The following is a 26,205-nucleotide window of genomic DNA, read 5'->3' as shown; positions in this document are numbered from 1 at the left end:
TTATCGTCTGCTTGAGAACAGAATTTTCTGAGCAGCTAATCGTTTGCTTTGATACAGTGAATAAATATCCGATGCCTTGCATTCGAAAGCTAAACGAAGAATATCAATGAGGTTTTGCTATAAAGAGACAAAAATAACAAAACGTTTCCAAATAAACTGTGACGGGAGATAAAAGATGGTGTTTTGGTTGTAATCCTGAAATGGCCGTCATCTGCTTGGGTTGAAGAAGATTTTCGGAATTAAGCATTCGAAGCAAGAAACACTAACTAGAGTCTAACTAGTTAATTTAACAGACTTAGCTAGTAATTAATAATAATAGACTTGAAGAACTGCTTTTGATACTTTTAATTCGTGTATTTCGTTATTTAATAACATACAGGTTAAATCTGGAAGTAATATTAAATAACCTGCGTTCCGCCGAATGGTGACACACTAGCGTGTGGAAGATGAAAATAATTTATTTCAGGCAGTGGCAACACATTCATTTTAAATTGGTGAGCTTTTTAGTTAAATTCGAAACAAAAATAACTTACGTTTTGCTAATAGGCAACATATTATTTTTAAATAACCAAGTTTCTTACTCAAAATTTCGAATCAAAATCTAGTGGCTCTAGGAGCCGCCTTTTTTTTTTTTTTTTTTTTTTTTTTCCAGTGTGAGGAACATAGATTCTTTATTATTTAACAAACAGAGGTATTAAATATGAATGTAAAACGCGAACTCTATCTATTTTAGAATTCACTGCATTCTCCCACTAGAATGGGTCTTACTGTTAATAATAACTAACTATATTTAAATAAATAAAGAAACCTTAAAAAAAAAGAGAGAGAGAGAGCAAATGCTATTGGAGCAGTTGGCTTCTCACACAGGTAACGAACTTCCGTATGCTCAATTCACTTACGAAACAGCTCGTAATAACAATGGTTTAGAGTCGCTTCTTAAGTAAACATTGTCTTCGTGCTAAGAAGTCAAAAGGTAACGTGAGATGGGGATCGCATCTGTTGTATAATAAAGAATTCTATACAGCTTTTGAATGTTTATGATTGCATTGTGATGCATGCGGCATTTTTAACAGTCCGAAAAGGCGGAATTGTTTTTCTTGACGTTTTTGCTGGTTACAAACAAGGATTAGAATTTGTTGCCAAATGGCGAAGTTAAGGGTCATTCCTTTAATTTCTATATTAATAAAAGAACTTCGAATGTGTGTCATTTGGAAAGCAAAAATTTTATTTATATTTCCTCTTCGTCATTTTGCTTTTTTCCCTGTATAGCATCAGTGCAGCAAGTGAAGGACACATCATAATACCTTGTAATACTCCTTATGTTGACTGCAAAATTTCTATTTCTCCTGTATGTTATTGTCTGTAATCAAAATAAAATGTAATCTTAATGATGAAATTTTATGAAACCATTTTATCCTCCCTTTCCAATTTCTGAAAACGGTCATGTCTCTCCTCCTTGGCAAACGATAATGAACTTTTCCCCCTAAATTCATTTTACAGTCAAATGCAGAAACACAGGGAAAAACACAAAAGCTTTTAAAAAAGATTTTTTTAAGTTATAATTTTATTAATAACAATATTTTTATAACTAGGCACTAGTAGTAACTATTACGTGTATGTATTTTTAATGCTGAGGTCTTTTCTGAGATGCAACTGAAGTTTACGGAGTTCTCGATAGCCTCATCTATTCCTGCCCACCATGATTTCAAATGAAACCAGTATGAAGCCCATCTGCATACGTGTAACTGTAGCTAGTACATCTGCACCTCCGTGCTATTCGTGCCTAAATCTTTGGATTTTAGCGCTTGATTCTTTTCTCGGTAGACAATAATATGATATAATCGGGAACCGAAAGTATTTTAAATTTCCTCTTATCTGCACTATATTTCAGTATGTTAAAAATAAATATATTTATTACTGATTTTTTAAGCAGAAACCTCAATTCTTGTTCATTTTCTTACTTACGAAATATATTCTGACGGAACGACCATGCTATATGGATGGTATAATCCTTTTTCTCAATACTTCAAAAGTAACTGATGCATCAAATTTTCCATTAAATTCTGTTAAAAGTTTTGCGGCACTTAATTTTTTGAAAATTTTCTGAGCATAAAACTTTACTCCCGCAGGGCAAGCTTCGCTGGATGACAGTTTCTTTCATTGCTTAGAACTCGATTTTCTCTTTGAACTTTAAAAATGTAGTAGAAGGAAATATTTTTTTTCTGCAGTTTCTCTAACAGATTAACTAGTTTTTGAAATAAAAATTAACCAGTTTTGCTAATAAGCCAGAAATAAAAATAATCAGCTTATCAGCTGACGTTTACGATCCTGCGTTAAGATTTCATCGAATACACTGGAACAGAATATTTTGCAGAATAAATTTTGGACGATTTTCATGTTGTAGCGAAATCCCGATTGACCGCAGGCGGAATATCCGGTTATGGATTAATCATGCCCTGTCTTGGGGTAAGAATTAAGTTTATTTATTGTGAACGATGAAAATATCATCATCACAAACCATTAGCGTAAAACGAAGCTGCCTTTGACAAATGCAGATCAGGCAAAGAAAAACACGTGAATAATAGCTGTGGTAGCAATGATGCCAGAGTATTTGGGAATTTGTTTTTATCCCACAATAATATTAATTTAATTGTACGCAATATAAAATGTATAAGTAACAGTAAAATAAAATATTTTATAGTAAAAAACAAACGTGTTCTAATCTACCATTTTAGGCGAGGTTGAACTCAATGACATTGCTCAAATTCTGTCGTAAATACTGTTCTATAAATTGTGTTTTTTAAAAAAACAAGCCTTTTAAAAAAGGGCATTTATTTCTTAGTTTTTACTTCCTTGTACGAAGTAAAAAGGAAATATTGTAATCAGGAAAAGTTTCAGTCATCTTATTTCAACGCAAATATCCATTTTCACCGCTATTGAATGCAATTTAACGATGTTTTGCGTGACATCTGTACGTAAGGAGAGCATAAAGGACTCTTTCCCCCCCCCCAAAAAAAAAATTGTAAAACTAATTTAAAAGGAATTCTGAAGAGAATTTTTCGTGGCGTCTGTGCGTATTTACGTACGTATGTATCTCGCATAACTCAAAAACGAGTAGCCTCAGAACGCTAAAATTTTGTATATAGGACTGCTATAAGATATACATGTGCACTTCGTATTTTGGTTATAATCGGCCGCACCAAAAAAGTATATAAATATATGTATATATATATCCACTCTGTTACTCGGCTCAGTGATCTCAGCTTTATTATTCTTATATATTTGTAAATTGTGCATTTTTTGTTTTAAAAATTATTGAATTATGTTGTTCTTATCTTCCGGTTAAGGTTTTTATGCCTTTGGTAAATCTGTATATAATATTTTTAGAATTACCAACAATTTAAAAGTTGTTTAAGTGCTGCTAAGCCTAATAATTTTTTCCATGGCGGCTCTGCTTGTTTACATTTGAAACAGCAGAATAGTAGATTTGTTGCCAATCTAGAGAAAGTAAGCTTCACAATAACAAAGATAACGCCTTCTTTTATTACTGAAAATTAAATCATACATAATCCATTCTGGACTTTATTCGAGGAAATAAGTGTTTAAAATTTACTTCATAATTTTCAATACAGACATCTTGAGTTTTAATGTATTTTTGCCTTGTCACGAAGGGAGAACTGAATTAATTGAATGAGCAATACTGAATCATCTTTGAAAAACTGTTTCTTTTTCTTTTTTTCTTTTTTTTCTTTTTCTTTTTTTTTTTTTTTTTTTGTTGTTGTTGTTCTTTGCTTAATTCCTTTTTTATACATCGTTTTAGATTTATTATAGTATTTGAAAAGAACATGTGGCAACGATTAGATAATTCTTAAGATGATATAAATTTTGTGCATTCTGAGTTAAAAAATGAATGAAATGTAACGCTGTTAAGTGAACCTAGAATGTCGCTAGGGTAAACAAATATAGTGAATTTTAAAGAGTGCATTTATTCTATTGTGGTTTATGCGCTATCGACGAAGTGGATTTAATTCAACACAATAAGTTTAAATGAAATGCAAGAAAAAAATGGGTATAATTTAATATTCCGTACAAGGAAGTCATGTGGTGCACACATCAGATTTTTTCATTTTTATTGATGCTTGTTTTTCTGGGTTCTTTTAATGTTGGATACCGGTTCAGTTTAATAACCAAAAAGCGGGCATTCTTTAGATTAAACGGCTTGAAAATACAGATAAATTTTTATTTTCTTTTTAATTAAAATGTGGATTATTCTTCTATCTTGCATTTTTTTTAACTGCCTCCGGATTAACTGGGATTTTGAATTAACCGTAGACGCCTCCTTGTAAAGAGAAAGTTGATTGTGTTATTTATTGCCTCCCCTCCCAGAAAAAAAGAAGTGTGCAGTTATATTTTTAGAAACGATTCTTCAGAATAAATAAAATAATAATGTTTTAATGGATTGTTTTGTTTATTTTATAAGGAATAAAATAAATTTATCATTCAGATAAGATATTCAAAACATATCTTAATTCAGTCTTTTGCAGCAGAACTTAAGGTATGCAATACGTTCGAAAAACAAACCATTGCTGATGAATTTTACTGAAAAGAAGTCAAACAATAATGATTGTTTGAATTAATTGGAAAAAGAGTTCTTTGTTCCCCTTATGGTTATTGCAATAATATTTAAACATTCAAAGTTCTTGATGTAATTATAATTACATATTTGCTTTTACGTGTTCTATCTAAATATTTTATTTCAAACAGTCTGACAATAGGTAATTTAAAAGCTTCCGGCTGAATAATATTGAAAGATAACATTATGGAGGGTACTATTCCTCTTTACGCAAGGAATAATTTACATCATTAATACTATATCATGCTATTTGGCCTCTAATTATGGCTAATATTTATTCTTTTGAAGTAGTGTTCTAAAAATCCTTTGATCTGGTACCGTAAAATAAAATAACTCTTACTCAACAATTAATGTAATTGAAATTTGTTTAATCGTCACAGCGAGACACATAAAATTCAATTTCAGTAATTATCAGTAAAATTAAGGAAATTAATTTAATAATCTCTAATTACATCGCTTGAGTTTCTTCGTTTCTTTCCAGACATGGTAACGAACGGAAATGGTTTTATTAATTTTTACTTCACACATACCCACAAGCTTTAGTAACTAATCATACCTGCCATTCGCAAAACTAGATTAATAAAAAAATTTTAGCCCAAAGGGTGTTACCCCAGAAGGGCTATTAATTTCATTTTGACATTTTGCGTCGAAACTTTAAAAGTCTGCATCTCTTTTCAAATTGTTGCCACCAAATATGATCGCCCTGTATTATATTTAAAGAAATTAAATAATGACATTTCTGCATAAATGTATGCATGTTTCTCGTATTGTGATAAAACAACGGTTTTTAAATAACGTACATCTCCACCCGAATATGAGCATCTGGAAGCCGAAATTGGGAATTTGTTTTATTATCTATTTCATATTTTGTAAAAGCATATATGAGTTTTTGATTAAGATTTCAAAGCGAGCAATGGCAACACTGTATGAAAAAAAAATACTTCATGGCAACGCTCGGCCGCATATCACGGCACCTACACAATAACCGCTTCAAAAATTTCCATGAGAACTTTGAGAGCACCGGCATAAAGCCCCGACCTTACTCCTAGCGTTTCAAAAACTAAAGCAAATCATGTATGGACAGAGGTTTGCTGACAGTGAAGAGCTGTAAACAACAGTCATTGCATTTCCCGGTATGCAGATGATAATACAATACAGCTTAATTGTTTAACTGCTAAGATCTGAACTATCTATCCACTGAAGATAATATACAGAAAATTTATGTTCCGATATTATGCATTCTTCATTGTCATGACTACCTATGTGCAATAATATTTTTGTACGGTAATGCCTGCTCGCTTATCCCCACTGCACGCAAGCTGCTTCAGAATTATCTGCTGTTGATTTGGGAGCACTTGGCCTACACCTCCGAATGTATTCTTTAAATAAAAAAAAAGTTTTTTTCAGCTAGCAGTCTTTTTTTATTATTATTATTTTCTCTATTATTATTACAAAACATGAATTGCACTTGAAAGGTTTAAACCTTTGCGTCAACGTGTTAGTAACAATTCAATAGTGTAACAATAAAATTTTAAAAATCTCGCCAAAGATAATTGTATTTCAGAGATTGCTCATTAAATTCAAATTATTGTTTGAAGGAATGAAGCATTTGTTTAATACAGCATTTTCTGTGCAACAACTGGTTTTGGCATAAAATAGTATATTGTCGGATAATATTTAATGCAATTTTCCACGTACATGATTGTACATTAATAAAATGTTAGCTTCAGTTTAAATATTAGCAAATACTTTTCACAAACAACTGCAACATAAGCAACAAAAAAAAAAAAAAAAAAAAAAAAAAAAAACTCTTTCTCTTCTTCGTGTCTTTTACTTCACCTGGTACGTCATCTTTCCTTAGCTGTCTCGTAGAGTCGAAAATTCTTTCTTCGAACAGTTTTCGAAAGCAGCAGCTATCTCATCTGGAGGCGGTTGCCATGGCGACTCGATAAAACTTGTTGCCAATTGAGATCCCTTAAAAGAGAGCTTTTAGAAATTGCTTCCAAAGTTTGAGAGACGATGTCGTTGGAGAGCGTTGAAGTGCCATAAAGTCGGAAGCAAAGAGTAGTTAGGAAACTAATAATACTTCCGAATTTTGCTTTGTGCTTTAATCGATACAAATATTTGAAATCGATCGTTCAGTTTTTATTTATTAAATTTCACTTTCTTGAAAATAAATGGATCTGTCGTTGTACTATATGGTTATTTTTTCTACACAGGTATGCAGACGACTTTTGCAGAAATGATTAAAGTAGCGTTTTGTAAAGCAGCTGAATTAACTAACTTCAATGGTCCTTGTTTTATTTATAAAGAAAATCGATGCATTCCAGTTTAAAATGAGATTGTGGTTGATTTAAAAGAAGCACTGTGTTCGTTTTATAGAAACTTATTTGAATTTTTCTTCTTCAGGAGGGGGAACCAAAGCTGTCTTATTAAAGAAAACGCATTGTTTAAATGAGAGAAATGAAAATATGCGAATAATCGAAAATACAACAATAAATGTCGCACTATTAACTGAAAAAATGTAGTTTGAATGAGCATTAAAAAGCATGAAATAATGGCATATTGAATAAGGTTTTTAAACACGTTATTTTTCTGAAGTAAGTAAAAGCCTTATTTCATTTTCCTGTAAAAAATTTCGGATTCATAATCTTAACAAAACCAAAATTAATTGAACTCTAAGAGAAGACTTCATTCTGTAAACTTCAAATCACAGTTTAATATCTCAAATGGTATTTCAATTATTACATAAATAAAAATATAGTTCTTACTGTTGCTCACTGATAAAAAATAAATTTTTACTGCTCAATAAATTAAAACTCAACTCTAAGAAATAATTTCGATTTTGAAAACTCCACGTATTTTTTCTACTTTTTTTCCCGAACGTAAAATGATACAAAGAGGAAAATGTCAAATATTATTACGGATTATCGTTTAAGTACAATTAAAAAACAAAATATATACAGAGGATGGTAATATTTATATTATTGGGGAATTTCATGATAAGCGTTAAATTTTATGTTTCAAGCAGACGATTGTATTACTAAGAAGAGGGATGGAGGAGAAAGAATGAAAGAAATATCGCAGTTAACAAATTTAAAAACCCGACACGTCAAGAAAGTTAAAATCCTGTCTTATTAAAAAAATTAATGGCTTAAAGCAACACCTTTCTTCAAAATGTTAGTAGGAAGCTCAAGATAAAGATATAATAGGTTTAACTATTATTATTTATATCTTATTTTTACCAAAAGAATTTTGGTGGATGTTTCTACTATATTTACTGCCAAATTTCTTTTCACAGAATGCTGTAAAAATAATTAATTCGACGCCATAGTTTATCTTAAATGATCCTTTTCTTAAAACGTCAGACGATCCATTCCTCTCTTTGCTTTCATGACATAGCCTTTGTCCCAGTATACCATAATATTCCTTCCTAGCCTTTCACTTTAATGAACGAACGGGGAGAACGTCGGGAAAATTAATTTCCTTTCCGCAGAAGCCGTATTTTATTCCATCCATTTATAATGAACGCAAATCCATTATGTTCTGTGGTTAGGATTGCTTTGAAATTTTGAAATAAGGGCTTATTCTGATACCCTCTTGCGAGGTTTCGAATTCTAAATACAAGACGTGTTGGTTAAGCCTTTCTGTATGAATACAGTTACAGTAATCTTTATTGTTGTCGAATATAGAGATATCTGTTTTGTTTAGATGACAGAAGGAAGCTTTGTGAAATGGCAGGAAGTTTGTAACAGAGCCTCTTAAGTTCCGTGTTCGTTTGGCAGATGTTGATACGACAGAGCGAATTTCAGAATTATTGCGCTCTGATTTATTTAAAGCGTTAATTGTCGCATTTGCCAAAGAGGGATTATTTTATACAAAATGTTTTGAATACTGAAATGAAACATTGGATGTCTGTAAAATTTTACAGATTTGAATGTGAAATTTTAAACGTAGATTACATCAAATGTGTACACGATAAAAAATCGCTGTGAATTACACGTAACAATTTTACGTTAGACAAAACTGTGCCTTAAAGTGATGTTGACTTCAAAATGTTTTGCATTTCGAGGGGCAATAACCCAGGTCCATTCTTTTTCAAGAAGCAAAAATATTCTGCACTATTGCTGGAAACACAAAGCGCGTTGTGTCCAGTCGGTGACATATAACATCTTTTTCATCTTTAATATTAAGAAAACGCAAAAATTAAGCTTAACAAATATTAAGATATTAAGCTTAACAAAATGAGAGGAAGTGTTATTTCGTATCATAAGTCTAATGAATGAAATATGTTTGTATTGATTCAGATGTCAAACAATAAAAATCAGCGTTATATTTTCAAATTTTCACAGGACTAGTTTCTATGGTTTTACCGAACCACCATCCTCAGCTGCAAAAGCGCAAATGAACGAGATAGGATATAATGATTAATAAGATAAGAAAGCCTGGACAGAAAATAAGCTAGTGGCGCCATCTGTTGATGAAACCAGAACTAAAACATAATTTCTTTAAAGGCCGAAGGCAAAGACGGATTGGAATTAGGATCGTTAACTAGAACGAAAGATTTTTTTGAATGTGAAATACCTCTAGAAAATCCAGTTCTCCAATGGAAGATGTTTTTTAAATAATTTTGGCAGCAGAAAATTGAAAGTGTGATTTGCGGACCAATAATGTCGGGCAACAGAAGATCCTATCTCGTTCATTTGCGCTTTTGCAGCTGAAGATGATGGTTCGGTAAAACCATCGAAACTAGTCCTGTGAAAATTTGAAAATATAACGCTGATTCTTGTTGTTTGACATTTGAATTAGTATTTGTTCGGCGTGTTATTGTCTTAATTATGTTTGTATTGCTTTTACAATTTATCTTACAACAGCAAATCATTTGTATCAAGGTGAAAAAAATATTCTATTTATAAAGAAATTGATCAGAAATTATGATCCGAAAGAAATATATCGCATCAAAAATTAATTAAATTTGTTAAAATAATAACAAAAATTCTAAACGATTTGTTCCATGTTATTTAGAAGCTAAACGCTGAGAGGAGATGCCATTGTTGTTCGGACACGTGATTTCCATACGTAATTTCATTGGCTGTGGCAAGTCTCCGGCAACATTGTATCCCGTCATGCGCAGTGATCACAACTGCGGTGACGCGTGAGAGATATGTTTCCCTGTGCAGACGTTTTCCAGACTCCGAAGATTTTCAGAGACACTTATTCGGAGATATGTCTCCTCGTGTAGACGAGGCTTTAAAACAGTTTACTGTAGCTAATAACAAATAAAGTAGATCAAAACTCGAACTAGTGTCAAAATTAATTTCCAGAAAATTAATCTCCATTAAATGTTTCAACTTTTTTTAAAGATTACTCTAAAAATATTTAGTATTTTTTTATTAAAATTCAGAATCGAAAAATTTTTTGATTTTATTCTTAATTTTCTAAAAAGAATTTATAGCCGTATATTTAATGTTTGTTTACATTAAAATTACGAAATAATCGTCTCTTCTACTCTGCCGAATTAGAAAGGATTCTAGAAGAATATGAAAACTCTGAATTTAAAATACTCTTTGCTAAATAATGTAGAGAAAATGGAGTTCGAAGTTCGAGATATCTAATTTACTAAATTTCATTTGTATCTTCTTAATAAATGTAATGCTATCTAAATTTTTACTTCCTTGTACCAAGTAGAGGAACTATTGTAATCGCGAAGAATTTCGAATGTCATATTTTAACAGAAATATCTATTTTGACAGTTCCCGAATCCATTTTGACTATTTTTTGTTGCGTGACATCTGTGCGCACGGATAGAATAAAGGCTTATTTATTCCAAAACAGTCTATAAAATGGATTTTTTCCATGACGTGTGTACGTACGTATGTATATGTATCTCGCATAACTTAAAAGCAATTACCTGCAGAAAGTTGAAATTTTGTATATGGGACTGCCATAGCATCAGATACTACTGTAAAGAAGGTCAGTTTGAACACCTAGCAAGCACTGTGATGTTCACCTCCCTTTTTTATTGCAATCCACAGTACTAAAAGTATATATGTACTATCTTATACACGGTTGCAATTATTATATTATAGAGGAATTTCCTTGCTTTTATTCCAATTTAATAATAAATTTAGAAGCTTTAAGTTCTATCTATATCTATATAGTTCAAGAGAAAGAGAAATTTTGATTATTCTGTCTATCTGAGGAAAAAGGTGTAGAGTAGAGTATATGTAAGATGTCTTAGTAAAAGTGAAAATTTAAAGTTGTTAAAGATGGTAATCTAACGTCTTTTTGTGAGAAGTTATATATGTGTACCCTTAGCCAGCTTAAAAATTCTTACACAGCATTTATTTTTGCAGTGTTTGGTCAAATGGTCAACATATATACTTCCAATTACATAAGTGTTTTAAATGATGAAAATATTAATGTTTTCGCAATGTGAAATTTAAAAAAATTCATTTTGGGCAAATAACGAAATATAACTTTTAATGCGGTCTCCCGATTCCTGCACTTATATTTGGGAAGGTTTTTAGTACTCGTTATGAAAAATAAAAATACACTTCCGTACGACAAAATTTGACCAGGATATTTAATTTCAAGATTTGCAGTTTTTGTTGTCATTTTTAACTTCCCTCGAGAGATTTGTTAAATAAGTGTGAATAATTCGAAGAAATAAGTTTAAATGGAATGCATTAAAAAGTGTGTATAATGTAATAGGTCGTAAAAAGGAGTTATGTGTGTGTCCATATCAGATTATTTTTTCATCGAATTGAGATTACAAATTTTGATTTGATCATCAATAATTTTTAATAGCAGTTTTTCTTTTGTCTTTTTAATTTAATTTAATTTATTTATTTATTAGCATCAGAAGAGCTATTAGTCTTGAAGCTCATTACTGTTTCAAATAGAATAATACCTCTACGCATAAGCGTGTTGTTATTTAGTAAAGTGTAATATATTTAAGTTAATCATTCTGTTACTTAGTAGCAAACCAAATGACTGAAAAAAAAAAAAAAAAAAAAAAAAAAAAATAATTCTTAAAACTATATGTACTACTAATTGTGGAAGATTTCAGAAACAGATTGTGGAAGAAAATTATAGAAAGACCAGAGCGATTGCCGAAGGACTTATTTCTACATGCACAGGTAAGTGCGAGTTCTTTAGTAGTCTGGATCCTGGTTTTGTTAATAGATTTAAGGAAAATGTAATTAATAGAAATCTTAATTTATCTGACATTTCTGATATTCTGAATTTATGTAATGTTCTTGATGCCCATAATATTACTGACAATGACAACAAACCTAAGCCCAAGGCTAGAAAAAACTCGGTTAAACGAGTTAAAAGATCAATTAATGATATTAGGGATGACGAGGGTTTTATTCTTCCGAAGAATACCTCCCGCCCTGTTAAATTAGTTAAAAACAATATTGATCTCCCTTTGGCTAACAAATTCGAAAAACTGTCTTGTGCTAATAATGATGCTAATGAAAACGTAGAAAATAATTGTAATGAAAATGAAGTTGTGATTATTGATATGGACACCCAACAGGGTTCTGACAATGTCATACCACCGGCTCTGTCGCCAAAAATTCGGCCTATCATGGCAAAGCCTGATATAAAATTCAGCGACTTTATTAAAATACTAAAAACTGACAGCAAAGCTGACTTCGTAGGCAAAGTCAGTGGGGAATTCCTGAAAATCTTCCCGGCTACAGAAAATGACCACAGGATTGTTACGAGCTACCTGGACTCTAAAAAAGTGGATCACTATGTAATACTCACAAAGCATGACAGACCGATCAAGGTGGTTATCAGAGGATTGCCCATCGACTGCCCAGTGGAAGAGATAAGTGAAGCGCTGCAAGACCAAGGATTCAAGGTTCGACGAGTCGCTCAAATGCACAGAATAAGAACCAGAGTTCCTATGCCACTCTATCAGGCCCAAATTAGCAATGTACCTGGTGTTGAGCAGGTGTACGACATTGTCAAACTCCTGGGATTTTATGTTAAAGTAACTGCTTACCAATCTAACGGAAGTGTTGTGCAGTGTCACAACTGCCAACACTTCCACCATTCTTCGGATAACTGCAAATTTAAACCAAGATGTGTAAAGTGTGCTGGGCCACACAAATCTGCTGAATGCTCTGCCAAAAGGCTTGATATAGTTAAATGCCGTAACTGCTTGCAAACAGGGCATACTGCTAATTATAGGGGGTGCCCTAAGTTCCCTGTCAACAATACTGTTAAAAACAAAAATGTTGGTGAAAAAGTTGGTTCTAATACCCTAAGTGCTCCCAAGCAGAGTGAAACCAATGTTCTAAATGCTCATGTATCAAACAGTCGTACCTATGCTGCGGCAGTTAAAAATGTTAATATTGTTAATCCAGAACATGTTGTAAATAAGCCACCCACTAAGCCTCATAAAAATGAAAATGTTAAATCTCATGTTGATTTTGCCCAAAATTGTAAGCCCTCTGCTGAGGGAGGCTTTAGCGCCATTATGGACATTTTCACATTATTGAAAGAATTAAGCAGTGTTTTTAAAGGCCTCTCAGTAGGCAATGTTATGAGTAAAATTAGTGCCAGGCTGCCAGAGTTACAAGCAGCTAATAATGCCATTGACAAGCTATTTGTTGTCTTCAACATTTGTGAGGACATATTTGGCTCCAATACTGTAAACAATGAATAATTTGAATAATTGTGTACATATTTTTACATGGAATGCGAATGGACTATCCCGTAAAATTCATGAACTTCGGGATTTTGTAAATAAGTACGACCCTGATATCTTCTTCCTACAAGAGCACCGCCTTGGCCCTTCATCACCCATCTTTGTACAGAACTATGCTGTACACAGATATAACAGACCAGCTACAGATCAGAACCCCCATGGCGGGGGCACAGCACTTCTTATTAAACGCTGCATCCCTCACAACCCTGTTCCAATTCCACGGCTTTCAGCTATTGAGAGGCCTCAGCCATCTCACTCATAACAAGCAATAATATAACATACATTTTTGTCTCCACGTACATTCCACCCGCACGTAACCCTCAACTTGTCCGTATGGACTTGCAGGTATTACTCTCACTTGGCACACATGTTATCATTGGTGGAGACCTTAACGCTAGACATCGCGCATGGAACTGCTACAATTCCAATGACATAGGACGTGTAGTTTTCAACTTGGCCAAATCGGCGAATCTACACATAGCAGCTCCAAAAACACCAACACGGTATACTGCCCGTTCTACTAGAATCCTTGATTTCTTCCTGCTCAAAAATACCAGCGTCCCGCTGGATATTTCTGTGCACGACGAACTCTCTTCTGATCACAATCCGGTCAGACTGATTCTGAACGTCAGCAGCTATACTCCACCAGACACAAGAGTCTTTCGCACTGACTGGCGAGCTTTCGCCAAAACTCTAAACAACATGCATTACCCAGTGGAAGATCGCAGTTAATATTGATAAAACCAAGGCCATCCTATTCACCAGAAAAACAAAGATTAAGAAAAATCTCCAGTTCTATGGTACCACCATTCCCTGGACCAAGCAAGTCCTATACCTTGGGGTGATCCTCAACAATACTCTCACATGGTCCCCACACATCACTTCTATTATCCAAAAGTTCCGGGTTCGTAAAGCACAACTCAACCCCCTAATTGCTCGGAACAGTGTATTATCTGTAGACAACAAGTTACTTATTTACAAGTCCATTCTCAGACCATTACTCTGTTATGCCAGCCCTATCTGGGCCCACACGCGTAAAACCAACAGAGGTAGGCTGCAGGCCTGTCAGAATGTTGTACTCAGACAAATCACTAATGCAGAATGGTACATCAGGAACAACAGAATTCATGAAGAGCTGGGCATGACACAGCTCAGATCATTTTATTACAGGCTTGCCAAACGCTTTCACAGTAGGCAGCAAATCATTGACAACACATGCATAAAAATCTGTGATTATGATTATAATGATCTCAGGCACATTGATCGCCCCCTTGCCCAGCTCAATGTTTACATTATGTAATTCGTTCCTGATGTGTTTATCATTTCTCGTCTATCACCTGCCTCTGATCTCATGTATCTTATTGTTCATTCTCTTCTAATGTATCTTTACCAATTGTTTATATACTGTTTATTACTTTTTACACATATATTCTGCATCATGTATCATGTACCTTATAATTATCCAGACTACTGACTTACTCGCTAAACTTACCATGTATTTGTAGTCACGGCTCGACAGCTTTCCTGGGCTTCCACCATTACAGCAACTTACCCTAACGACCTAAACAAATTTTTCAGACATATATTAAGAATTATATATATATATAAAAATTGTGAATCAAATAAATAAATAAATTTCTATATATATACATATACCATATTGGCCACTATTTAAATGCTTTTGTTGAAAGTTTCCAAATCATAAAATTAAATGGAACCAAAATGTTCTACAAGGGGTAAGGCCTCTGGCCTAGGCACCCTGGTGTCGCAAACACCGCTCTACTGGGGAGGTGTACTACTAATCTGATTAATTTAAATACAAATGCGTTTAAGTCATGAGATATCTAATTAGAAATATTAAATATATTTATGAAATGACTCTAGGTTGTGCCATAATCATTATAACATTTTTTCTTTTTTATGACAACTTTTTTAGGCGGCTGACCGCTTGAGTTGCTAGTTTTCAAAGGTGTAATACAGCAGATATATTTAAAAAAATGGCAAACCTTAACATTCTATCGAGAATTGTAAACTTCAGGTGTTTTTGAATATTTTGTGATTTTGTAGGATACGTACGAAGAAAGCTGTACTTAATATTATTTTTTTTTTAAATTTCCAATGGTTAGGCAAAAAATTACAAATAACTAAAATTAACTAAAATCTTATAAACAGAGATTACAAACAATAGAACTATGAACAAAGAGACCGAAGTCATTGCCTAAGGAGCGTTCTTGCCTCTCTGTATCTCGATTCTTCTGTAAGACCACGAAGAGCCTCACATCGAAACAGGAGGTCCCTATCCATTTCTTCTCCACAATCACAAAGTGGGCAAATAAAATCGCTTGAAATGCCTATCCGGTGTAGGTGGGCGGCGAGGCAATCATGTCCTGTAGACAGACGGAAAGCCGTAACTCCATTACGTCTTGGACTATCGGGAATAAGAGAAAGACTTACAGTCTCCAACTTTTTAAGTCTGTACTAGTCTGAAGATCTCGTAAGATACTTTATAAAATTTAAATAAATAAATAAAGATACTTTTTAAATAAATATTTTTCTTTTTTAAATTTAATCTTCCAATAAGAAATGGCTGTATTAGAATGTTGCAGTAAGCTGGCACCTCTTTTTGCAAGTAAGTCGCTTGTTCATTGCCCCAAAGGCCGCAATGGTGAGGTACCCACTGGAGAACGATTTGTTTCGCTTTTAAAGTGAGAGTTCTGAGGAATTTTTGACATTACAAAATTTCAGGTGTTCAACAGAGCTAATTGATTAATAACTGCCTGATAATTACAAAAGAAAATGGCTGCCATTGCAAACTTGTAATAGATAGCTAATAACTGCTTTACGGCTATACGTATAGCCATTACTTCACCATCAAAGGAAGTACCAATGTATCCTGCAGGGGGCATAAAACGAAAAAAGATTCGAAAACATACCAACCCCAACTTTAAAATGACAGTGAAACTGAGAACCATCGGCAAACATGTGCAACCGCTGATTAGGTGGATATCTAGCCGAAGTGATCTATTTCAAAACACTTGGTGCAACATCTGTCTTTCTCTTTAATGAAAAAAACTAGAAAAGATAAAAAAAAGTCTGTTAGCAAGGAATGAATCCGAAAGCAGATTTGTAGGGATACTCAGCGAGAGCATAAAGAGCGCTAACAAATCCTCTGATACGACGTAAAAATCTAAATCTTTTCAGATTTTATTTCTTTCTTTTTATTTTTCTTACATATATATTTTAAGTTTATAAGAAGATTCCAAAGATTCGATAACCTTTAATTATTATAGGATTCGAATTCTAGGAAATATAAGACTCGTCCCATTTCTGATAAAAATGGTTGAGAAGTGCTACACAAAAGAACGATGAATTATTAATTATTTATTTATAATTATTCTCTTTCGCTTTTTTCCTATAGTCTCTGTCTCTCCATTTTCTTACTTTGTCTTTTCGCTCGAATTTCATATCCATTATCTGAGCTTGTTTATATAAAACATTCTTCAAAAATTACTTATAACCACCAGTAAAAAACTTGACAAAAATTAAAAAAAAAAAAAAAAGAAAGAAAGAAAGAACTGCTTGAAATTATGTAATCTCACAGAGTAAGCCGGACCAGAGAATTATAACAATTCTTTTCGAGATCATCATGGCGTTGCGTTGCGGTGCACAAGAGCAGAACTTCAGACAGAGATTGAAAAAAAAAAAGCGCTCAAAAAGTGCTTTAACCGTGACTGTGATGGGTAATCAACGCCGCAAGAAAGATTAGCATCCACCCTGAGGGAGCGGAGAGGGAATAAATAAAAAAGTAATGAAACATATTGCTTCTGAATTGCTGCCGTTAAAGAGCGAAATTTTCTCAGCTGTGACCTTGGATTATCCACACAATACCTGTTCGAATTTTTGTTCTTTTCGCTTTCTGTCCTGTGAGTACCTGGAAAAAAGGGGCGTTGCCATGTCGGAGTGGAACCACCACTTCAAACGACTCGCTGCCTGATTATTATTGAACGGTGTCTGCTCTTTATGACTATTATTTATTCATTTACTTATTTTTTTCATTTCTGGTTTACTATTTTTCCGAAGCAGTTATTTATTGAGCATTTTTTGGTATCCAGCAATGAAAGCAAACAGACGCTATCCCATAAGTCCTTTGAGATACCATAATTATAGGAAGCTCGGTAACGGTTTCGTAGAATAAAATCAATCATTTATTTATTTTTATTTTTATTTTTACCAAGTTGTGTCTGGTGGGAAAATTGTCTGATTATAATGATGGATTGGGAAAAGAAAAGCGATTTTGATTTAGAGGATTCCTCCCACCTAAAAAAGTCTCAGGATTTTTTTTGCAGTTTGAGTAAATCGTATTATTCCAATTTAAAAAAAAAATAAGTATAACTTTTTATTTCAGGAAGGGATATAATAGGGGATGCAACTTTTGTGTTTTCATGTAAAAAACACAGTGCGTTTTCTTAGCTCTAATGTTCATAGCAAATTTCAGTAAAACGTGCGATTTATATATGTACTTCGAAGCAAGAATTAAATTTCTAAATTTAATTCTTTCTTCTTAAATTAATTAACTTTTCAATTCTAAATTTGAACTGCGAATTCGATTAATAAGTCAGGAAAAAAAAAAAAAAGGTGTTTGTCGTGTAACTGAAGTGTTTCACCTATACGCGCGTTGAGTTTCTGCTCTTATATACCGCAACCTAACGCTATAATAATCTCGAACAGAATTTTTATATACTCTGGTGAATCTTCCTGTGGGAGATTACATAATTTCAACACACACACGCACGCACCCCTCAAAAAAAAAAAAAAAAAAAAAAAAAAAAACTGAAGTATTTTAGATTTTAAATTACGTCCAAAGGGACTAGTTTTAAATTGAGAAGAATTTAGGAATTTTCGATACAGAGTCTCACGGGCTGGAGATAAAAAATGTTTTTTCTGTACAACGTTGCCATTGCTCGCTTTGAAATCCTCGAGTTTGTTAATCAAAAATTCATTAAAGTTTTGCAAACTATGAAATCGATAATAAAACAAATTTCAAATTTGTGCTTCCACATGCCCATATTCGCAGTAGGATTACGTCATTCAAAATTCGATGGCTCTATGTACCGTTGTTTTATCACAATGCGAGAAATATACATACATTTATGCAGATTTTTCATTATTGAATTTCTTCAAATATAATAAATATAATGCAGGACGCTAACATTTGGTAGCAACAGTTTGAAAAGCGAAACGGACATTTACAGTGAACGAACGCAAAATCAAAAAAAAAAAAAAAAAAAAAAAAAAAAAAAATATATATATATATATATATATATATATATATATATTTAGTTTCCTACTGGTGTTTATAAATACTATTATGAATTTTATGCATATGTAAATAATTTGAGTAAAATTATAATAGTAGTATTATCAGGTTCAGTGTTCCGCCTTACTTGTTTTGGGAACATTCAAGAACCTGACTCGGAACAGGGAGCTTACTAAAGCTATGTTCAATAAATGTGGGAAGGAGACAAGATACACAGGAAGGGTATATGAAACCCTTTATTTTTCACTCTTTACAATGATTTCCGTACTTCGGAATACAGAGACCAACCACTTGTGGTCTGAACGTAAGAATATAAAAATATTAACTAAACTTTAACTTAACAAGGGCAATAACAAACAAGGGCCTACGTGGAAGATTGGCCGTATATTAACAGGAAGCCGTATGTAGTACAGAGAACTGTTAACACTACAATACGTTTAAAATTATCAAGAGGATTAAACCTCTGGCCTGGAAGGCAACCAGCAACCGAGTAAAACTGCTAAGGCAAGCTGCCTGCTTCTACTAACTCCATCCTCTCCCTTCCTTGGCAAAAAGCCACAACTTAAGTACTTGGCGTTCGCCAACAAATTTGCATAAATAAGTTAAAGCTTTTAATTCTGGCCGGAAGTAGAAAATAAGAAGTGATAGTAAAGATTTAAAATAAAATAAACGTTAGTAAAACTTAAGATCCTTACAGTATATCTTATATAAGTAATATGGCATCAGAATCTGAAGCATCGTCGGAAAAACAGGAATACAAGGGTAAGTCCATTTAATATTGAGATAAACGGCTATTTCGCCAAAAGTCGCCAAGCTTGAAGATCATTTGATGAAATTGTGGTCCGATTCCTGTGTAACTGTTACTAGTTCGTTCACTACGCAACTGTAACTATAACTGTATATGCCTTCCAGGGAAATTTCTCGGCGGACGGGAGAAAATTACGTAAAACTGGATAGAGCATCATTTTTCAGTTGAGTATTGAGGGATCTCCGTCCGAGCTTCGCTTTTGAATGCGCTTTACATTGCGTCGTTTTCAATGTTCTTGGTAGTTTTAAGTGATAACTACTGATTGTGTTCCGTCATACTGAGGAGACCTGTACCAGCATGTGTCAAAAGTTCCAGACTTGTAAAGTGTTTTTATTTATTTATTTATTTATTTTGAAAAATAAATTTCATCGAGCTGTCATCGGTTCTGATCCATTCAATCCATTACGAAGTCGTACGCATATAATAGTACTTTTTAAAGAATGTTATTTAAACAAGCTCTTATGTTTACATAAATAGGAATGCTTCGGGAATAAAGATGAGAAAATATGTGAATGGGATTAACGAACGTATAAATGAGAATCATATAATCGGTACTTTGAAATAATTTGTAACGTCAAATGTTAAAGGAAAGCCGCTTAATGGACGGTTGAAAATATTTATTAAGTTGTTGTCGTTCTTATTTTAACGTGGGTTATTTATAACAAGAATTAAACTGGCAATTGCACAAGAAATCCTCACGTAGCTTATATTCAATGTTATGAGATTCTACTGATGTGAGAATAAAATTCTATTTAAAATTCTGAAAATGTTCTGATAGCTTTGGCAATGTCACATAAAATAACACCTTCTTTTCCTTCTCTTTCCCCCTTTTTTCCTTCTTTCCCCCTAACGTGGGCGTATTTTACATTCTCTTAAGCTTTTGTAACTGGAAGGTGAATAATGAAAATAATAAATAGTACCTATCATTCGCCAGTGTCGTGTGCATGAACACTTTTCTTTTCGTTTTTATCTTTTCTCTTTTTTTTTTCTTTATCTCTCTCTCTCTTTTTCTTCGGCTTTACAACTAAGTAACAATCATAACTAAATATTACATAACATGCCTGTAATAAATTCACATTTTTTTTGTTTAATTATCTAAAGATGGCAACAGTTAGCAGCATCAGAACAATAACGGGATCACACATATATTTCTTTATCAATTATTCCTTATGCTTTAACAATTAGTTTTATAAGTTAAACTATATTCTGTTATTCTTGGCTCGTCACGATGGGTGTACTCCAACTGCGCTAATGAAAATCCCCCCCGGGTCGAGCTATAGTCCAACTGCGCCAATCAAAATTTCTTCCCCCTGCTGCCTACAGGGTTACAATTTAACTTTTCGAAGCCAATTGTAGCCAAGAGGAAAATAAAAATAAATAAATAGAATTACATATCACAAGAACAAGTAAAAAAATATCTAACAAGCAGGCTAATTACTTGAATAACAGTATTAAATGCGGGAGCTAACAAAGAAAATAAAAGGTATTGGCAAACATACATATTAGCATTACAAACATCTTTCATTTATTATAATAATATCATAAATTAAATAATTATAAAGCATTCCATATCAAAGTGTGTTAAAGTGTGCTAAAATATTTTTTGTTAATTAAAGTAATCATGTAAATGTTTGCAGAAATTGAATTTAGTTAAATTAAAAAAAAAAAACTTAGCATGAAATCTATTATAACAACATTACTATGCATTTGGAGCACTGACGTATAAATTGTAAATAAATTTAAATTATTATGCTAAGAAGTTTTTTCTAAAATTTATCTAGAAGAAAGGAATTAGATAAACAATACTGCAAATTAATATAATCAATCAGGCCTCTCAATAAATAAAAGTTTATTTTTTAACCAAAAATTAAAAATTGGGATGCAAAAGTTTGAGTAATGTACTTGGAAATATCTGAACATATAATTAATTAGAAAAGTATAATTGAATTAATAACAAGCTAATTAACAGTAACATTAAGCTTAATTTTATTCAATCTAAAACAAGCAATCGATCAGGATCTCTGCATAACTGAAGTTTTAATGCTATTTTACGTAGATTTGAGTATAAAATAAAAGTTGCACTTGTGAAACAAATGAATAATGTACTGACAGTCAACAGGAATTAAAATACAATTGTTAAAAATATAACTACTTGTCAGAAGGTATGCAAAGTTGCCATGGCTAGAGAAATTGAATGATTATAGAAAACTCATAAAGTTAAGCGCTACAGGGTGAAAAGAAAATTTTGGAATAAACATGTTAAGAAAATTAGATGGAAAAATAATCCTTAATTTATTGATATCCATATAAATTCTATGCTTTTGGAAAAATGTGACATATCATTTGCACCGAGGTATCAATTACCGAAACCGAGTTAATTTCTTTCCTTATTTTTTCTTATTAGAGGGATTTGTAAAAAGATATGCTAAGGTAAAGGTGGAAATTTTTGCAATATTTTTTAAGAATAAATTAAAAAAGTATTTTTACTTCATTAAATTTCAAGTAATTAATTTTACAAATAATTTAGCCTGAAACTAGGTTGGAAAATAAGCTACATGCTGAAGCTTAAGCTTTGCCAAGGTGTTAGAAACATCTTCTGTTAACTAGAGTTGTGATGCAAGAATTTGTGAAAATTGTCATTTAAATATAAATTGGCATAAATACAATACAAAGTATATAAATTCTACATACATGAAAACTTGAGTACAGTGCAACAATATGTGAAAAAGGAATGGATTAAAAGGGAACTGAAAATCCCAGGATATGAATATAAGGGAGTTTGAATTTTTTTTTTTTTTTTTTTTTTTTTTAGTTACGAAAATTCTGCAGACGCTCATAATTATGAATTTATTAATTAAATGTGTATTAGAAATAGAAATTAAATGTATGCCAAAGTACATCAGGTAGTAAACAGAATAAATATTTAAACGTTTCTAGTATTAAAATATGGAATTTGTAACAAAGTTAAATAACCTTAAAATAACTTCAATGATTAAAAATGGAAAGCTTAATACGGGAATATATTGCAATAATATTAGTATGAATTTAGAACGACTTGAGAGTCCAATTTTTAGATTTAATAAAGAGAGTTTTTTTAATTAAATTAGAACTGTTTATCTAAAATGGTAAATTTAAAAGCTAAAACCATTCTGCTATCTAAGAAGATTTGTTAATATTTATCTAGACAAGAAACTTATTTAAGGTGACCTACAAATCCGATATTTGATACGTTGATTATGTATCAGTTTTGTGTATGTCATTAATCTATCAATTTTACTATTCAAAAAGCGATTAAAATCTACAACTTGGAAAGTTTTTAATTCTTACAGAGAATAAAAAAAATCTGGCTCATCATTCCTTTAAGCATCCTAAAACTTTAAAATGAGTGTAAAAGAAATTTATTTTTACTTTAGCACACGCCAGACTTTAAATTAATATTTGTTTTGCATGCACAATTTTTACAATATTGATAAAGGAAAATAAAGGCTTGCAGTGTCAATAGAATGTCCCATTAATGGCAATAAATGACTTTTTGTAGCACCCAAACTTCTTGGGTAAGAAATGGGGGAGAGGAAACGTCGCGCAGTTCGTAGATTAGAAAATAGGGGAACGAGGATCTTCGATCAAATTTGGCGCAGTTCGTACCCTACCGTCACGATACTTGCTCAGACCAGAGAAGGCTTATGCAAACTAAATGGCAAGGGGCTTAGTTTAAAAATAGATGTTAATCTTAACCGTGAGCGTAATGCGTCGTGTTAAGGGGATACCGAGAGGTATTAACACTGTATGGTACGTAAACATTCATTATTTAAAAGCCTCATTACTCTCTTTTTTTCTTCCTGAAGAAGAGGGATTCGTGTCTGTTCTCTCTCGAAACTAAGAGAATTTTATTCAATTACTCCAAGTTGTTACAGTTGCAAAACAAAGAATATCGCAAATTGCCTGGAAGTGCGTGGAATTTCAGTCTTTTAAAACTGCTGGTGTAATTTTTGTCAGTTGATTTTGTATTAGATTATAACAAAACAAAGAATACTGAAATTTTCGAGCATTCTAACGAGGTGGCTGTTCTTTGATCTATTCGACATGGTTTGAAAAGAAATAATAAATAGAATTATTTAATCGTAATTTTTTTTTTTATTTAACTGGAACTTTTTGCTTTTCATTTGGGTCTTGGACAGTTTCACACAATAGAAAGACGAAACACATATGACGTAAAATTGTCTTGCATTAATTAAAATAATGAGGCAAATCTTCATAAAAATTTTCTGCTGCACATGTTGTACATTAAAAAGATTTTAGATTATACCAGTTTGATGGACTATTAAAAACGTAAAGTAACATTTAATTATCAGTTATTGCATTTGTTTCTTTTATATCGTTCACTTTGATAAGAAATTATAGATTTAATAAATTCGAAATTTAAATCAAAGATCTTATTAAGTTTTGCCGAAAGGAAAACCTTGATAACTGGCAATGCGTTAGCTCGTATGCAAATTTAAAAATGTGTATGGAGTTAATTAAAAATTGTAACGCTTTTAAAGCTCTTTAAAATATAAATACAATGAACCCTATATAAAACGTCTATTGATGGTTCCAGACGATATCATGCTCTGTAGAGGTTGTCTTCTTCGAGAGGTAATGTTCAATACGAATATTTTTTTTTTTTTTTTACATTCTAAGAAGTCTTGATCACTTCCAGAGGTGGTCGTCCCGGGAAGTTTCATTGCATAGGCAATTTATCGTGTAAAATTACTGTTAGCTCTTTAAAACTGTTTAATAACTACTACCCTACTGTTTAATAAATTTTGATTTGGTTTGTAATTTAAATGATCTGTAAGGAGAAAATAATGAAGTAAATAATTTTAAAAATTTATTATATAAAATATAGGTTAATTAGAGAAGTGCTTCTCAAACATTTTACCTCGTAACTCACATGCATATATTTGTGATTCATCACGACCCACGTAAGGTTGCTCTGAAAGAATGAGGATAAAAAGAAAATTACTAGAAAGAAAAATATAATAATAAAGTAATAACAAATAAGTAATAATAAAAAAACATACGTAATTAGTTAATAACGAATTGTTAATTATAAATGAACTAATTACAGGTAAATATATGTAATTATACAAAAAAAAATATTTCAAAATATTTGGTGAACCATCAAAAAGTTGTAACCCATACTTTGAGATCATTAATTTATAGCATAATAAATATTATAAGTAAGTCGTATAAGTATTATAAGTATACGTATAAAGTATCTTCCCTATATTTAGTAATAAATTAACAAAGATGCCAGGAATAGAGCTATCAAAATTAATAAAAAAATGGCAAGTCTAATAGGACTGACTATATGTGAATATTAAAGCATATGAATAGTTTCATTTCTAAAAATTCAAAAACCGGAATCCTACAACTGAGAATAAACATCCTCAGAGTACTTGGCGACTGAAATACTCCAGAAAATGCAGTACGAATATCCTCAGAATGATGTTTGACAAAATTGTCATGACTATCTGAGGCACAACATTTGCAGGACATCTTAGTTTATTCCAGAATTTAACGACTTAAACAAGACATCCCAAGGACTGAAAAAGTCCTCAACGACTATGTGAGAATCAACATTCATGACATCTTAGTGTATCTTTTAATGAAACGACTTAAAAAAGACATCCCCAAGACGTTCAACGACAAAATCCTCAAAGACTATCTGAGAATTAACATCATGATATTTTAGCACATTCCAGCCTGTCGCGAGTCTCAGAGTCTAAGACGTCCACAGCACATTCAGCAACAGATCCTCAAGACAATCTGAGAATCAACATCTTCCGGACAGCCTAACACAGTGATGGCGGACCTATGGCACGCGTGCCACAGTTGGCACGCAGAGCCTCATCAGCCGGCACGCGACTAAAGTATTATTTCCTTAATCAATAATCACAATAAAATGATACTATGTAATTTAAATAACTGTTTTAGTCACTTCTTGAACGTTTCACTTATTTACTTATCGCATAATGCCACTGGCATAGGGCCTAAACCTATATACAAAATTTTCACATATCGCCATAGAAATGATACCCATATTTATTGACCCAATTTATGACGTTTCAATTGTTTGGGCCAATTATATTACCTGTTACATGGCAAAGAATACGCCAAAGTTGAAGCAGCTAATGTTGTTTGCTAAACGGATTCAAATTTATTGCAGACTGCCAGTGAGTTTTGATACTTTCATTGTTAAATAGATTCCATTTTTCAGATCTAAGCATTTTGAGGTAACTTATGAATAATTCTAATTTAATATCTAAAACGGAGTGGCACGCGTTTCCCAAAAGGTTCGTCACCACTGGCCTCGCGTAATCCAGGGCATAGCGACTTAGACAAGACATCTGCAGGGTATTACGGGTAAGTACGGAGTCCGTCAGGGCAAGTGGGATTATCAGGTTGCTCAGGGTATTCTGAGTATGTGCCGGAACATCATGGCTTAAATAGATTTTGGTTTCTCTTGCTAAATCCCGTGGAAGATAAAATAAACGTAAGAAAACGTAGTGTATAATGTGAGGTTTCAAGATTTTGGAAGACCATAATGAAAATTTTTAACATCAAAATAGCCACGTTACATGACCAGTAGTCATGAATGTGCTATATAAATGCAATGTTCATCACCTTCGTGGTTTGACAGTTTTCGTTGTAGCGTGTCCGAGTGACATTTTAAC

At 32.5% G+C, this 26,205-nt stretch overlaps 2 protein-coding genes across 6 annotated transcripts in view; one reads left to right on the top strand and one right to left on the bottom strand.

Moving 5' to 3' along the window:
* The window catches only part of LOC118184426 (uncharacterized), a 235,469-nt gene that overhangs the window by 74,498 nt on the left and 134,766 nt on the right, over positions 1 to 26,205 (top strand). The gene's annotated exons all lie outside the window — the stretch shown is intronic.
* sicily (NADH dehydrogenase (ubiquinone) complex I, assembly factor 6 homolog sicily) overlaps positions 1 to 26,205 on the bottom strand; it is a 217,872-nt gene that overhangs the window by 168,980 nt on the left and 22,687 nt on the right. The window contains exon 1 of one of the 2 annotated variants that reach the window (XM_085811870.1): positions 24,408 to 24,426. The exons of the other annotated variant lie outside the window; for it this stretch is intronic. The gene's annotated coding sequence lies outside the window, so the exon portion shown is untranslated. Of the gene's footprint in view, positions 1 to 24,407; positions 24,427 to 26,205 lie in introns of those variants that run through there. 2 annotated transcript variants of the gene reach the window in all.

Source organism: Stegodyphus dumicola, chromosome 2 (genome assembly GCF_044657685.1).
Source record: "Stegodyphus dumicola isolate Sdum_Otavi_A_Nest chromosome 2, ASM4465768v1".
Lineage (NCBI taxonomy): Eukaryota > Metazoa > Arthropoda > Arachnida > Araneae > Eresidae > Stegodyphus > Stegodyphus dumicola.
The sequence above is the reverse complement of the archived record's forward strand: the minus strand, read 5'-3'. Positions and strand labels throughout refer to the sequence as shown.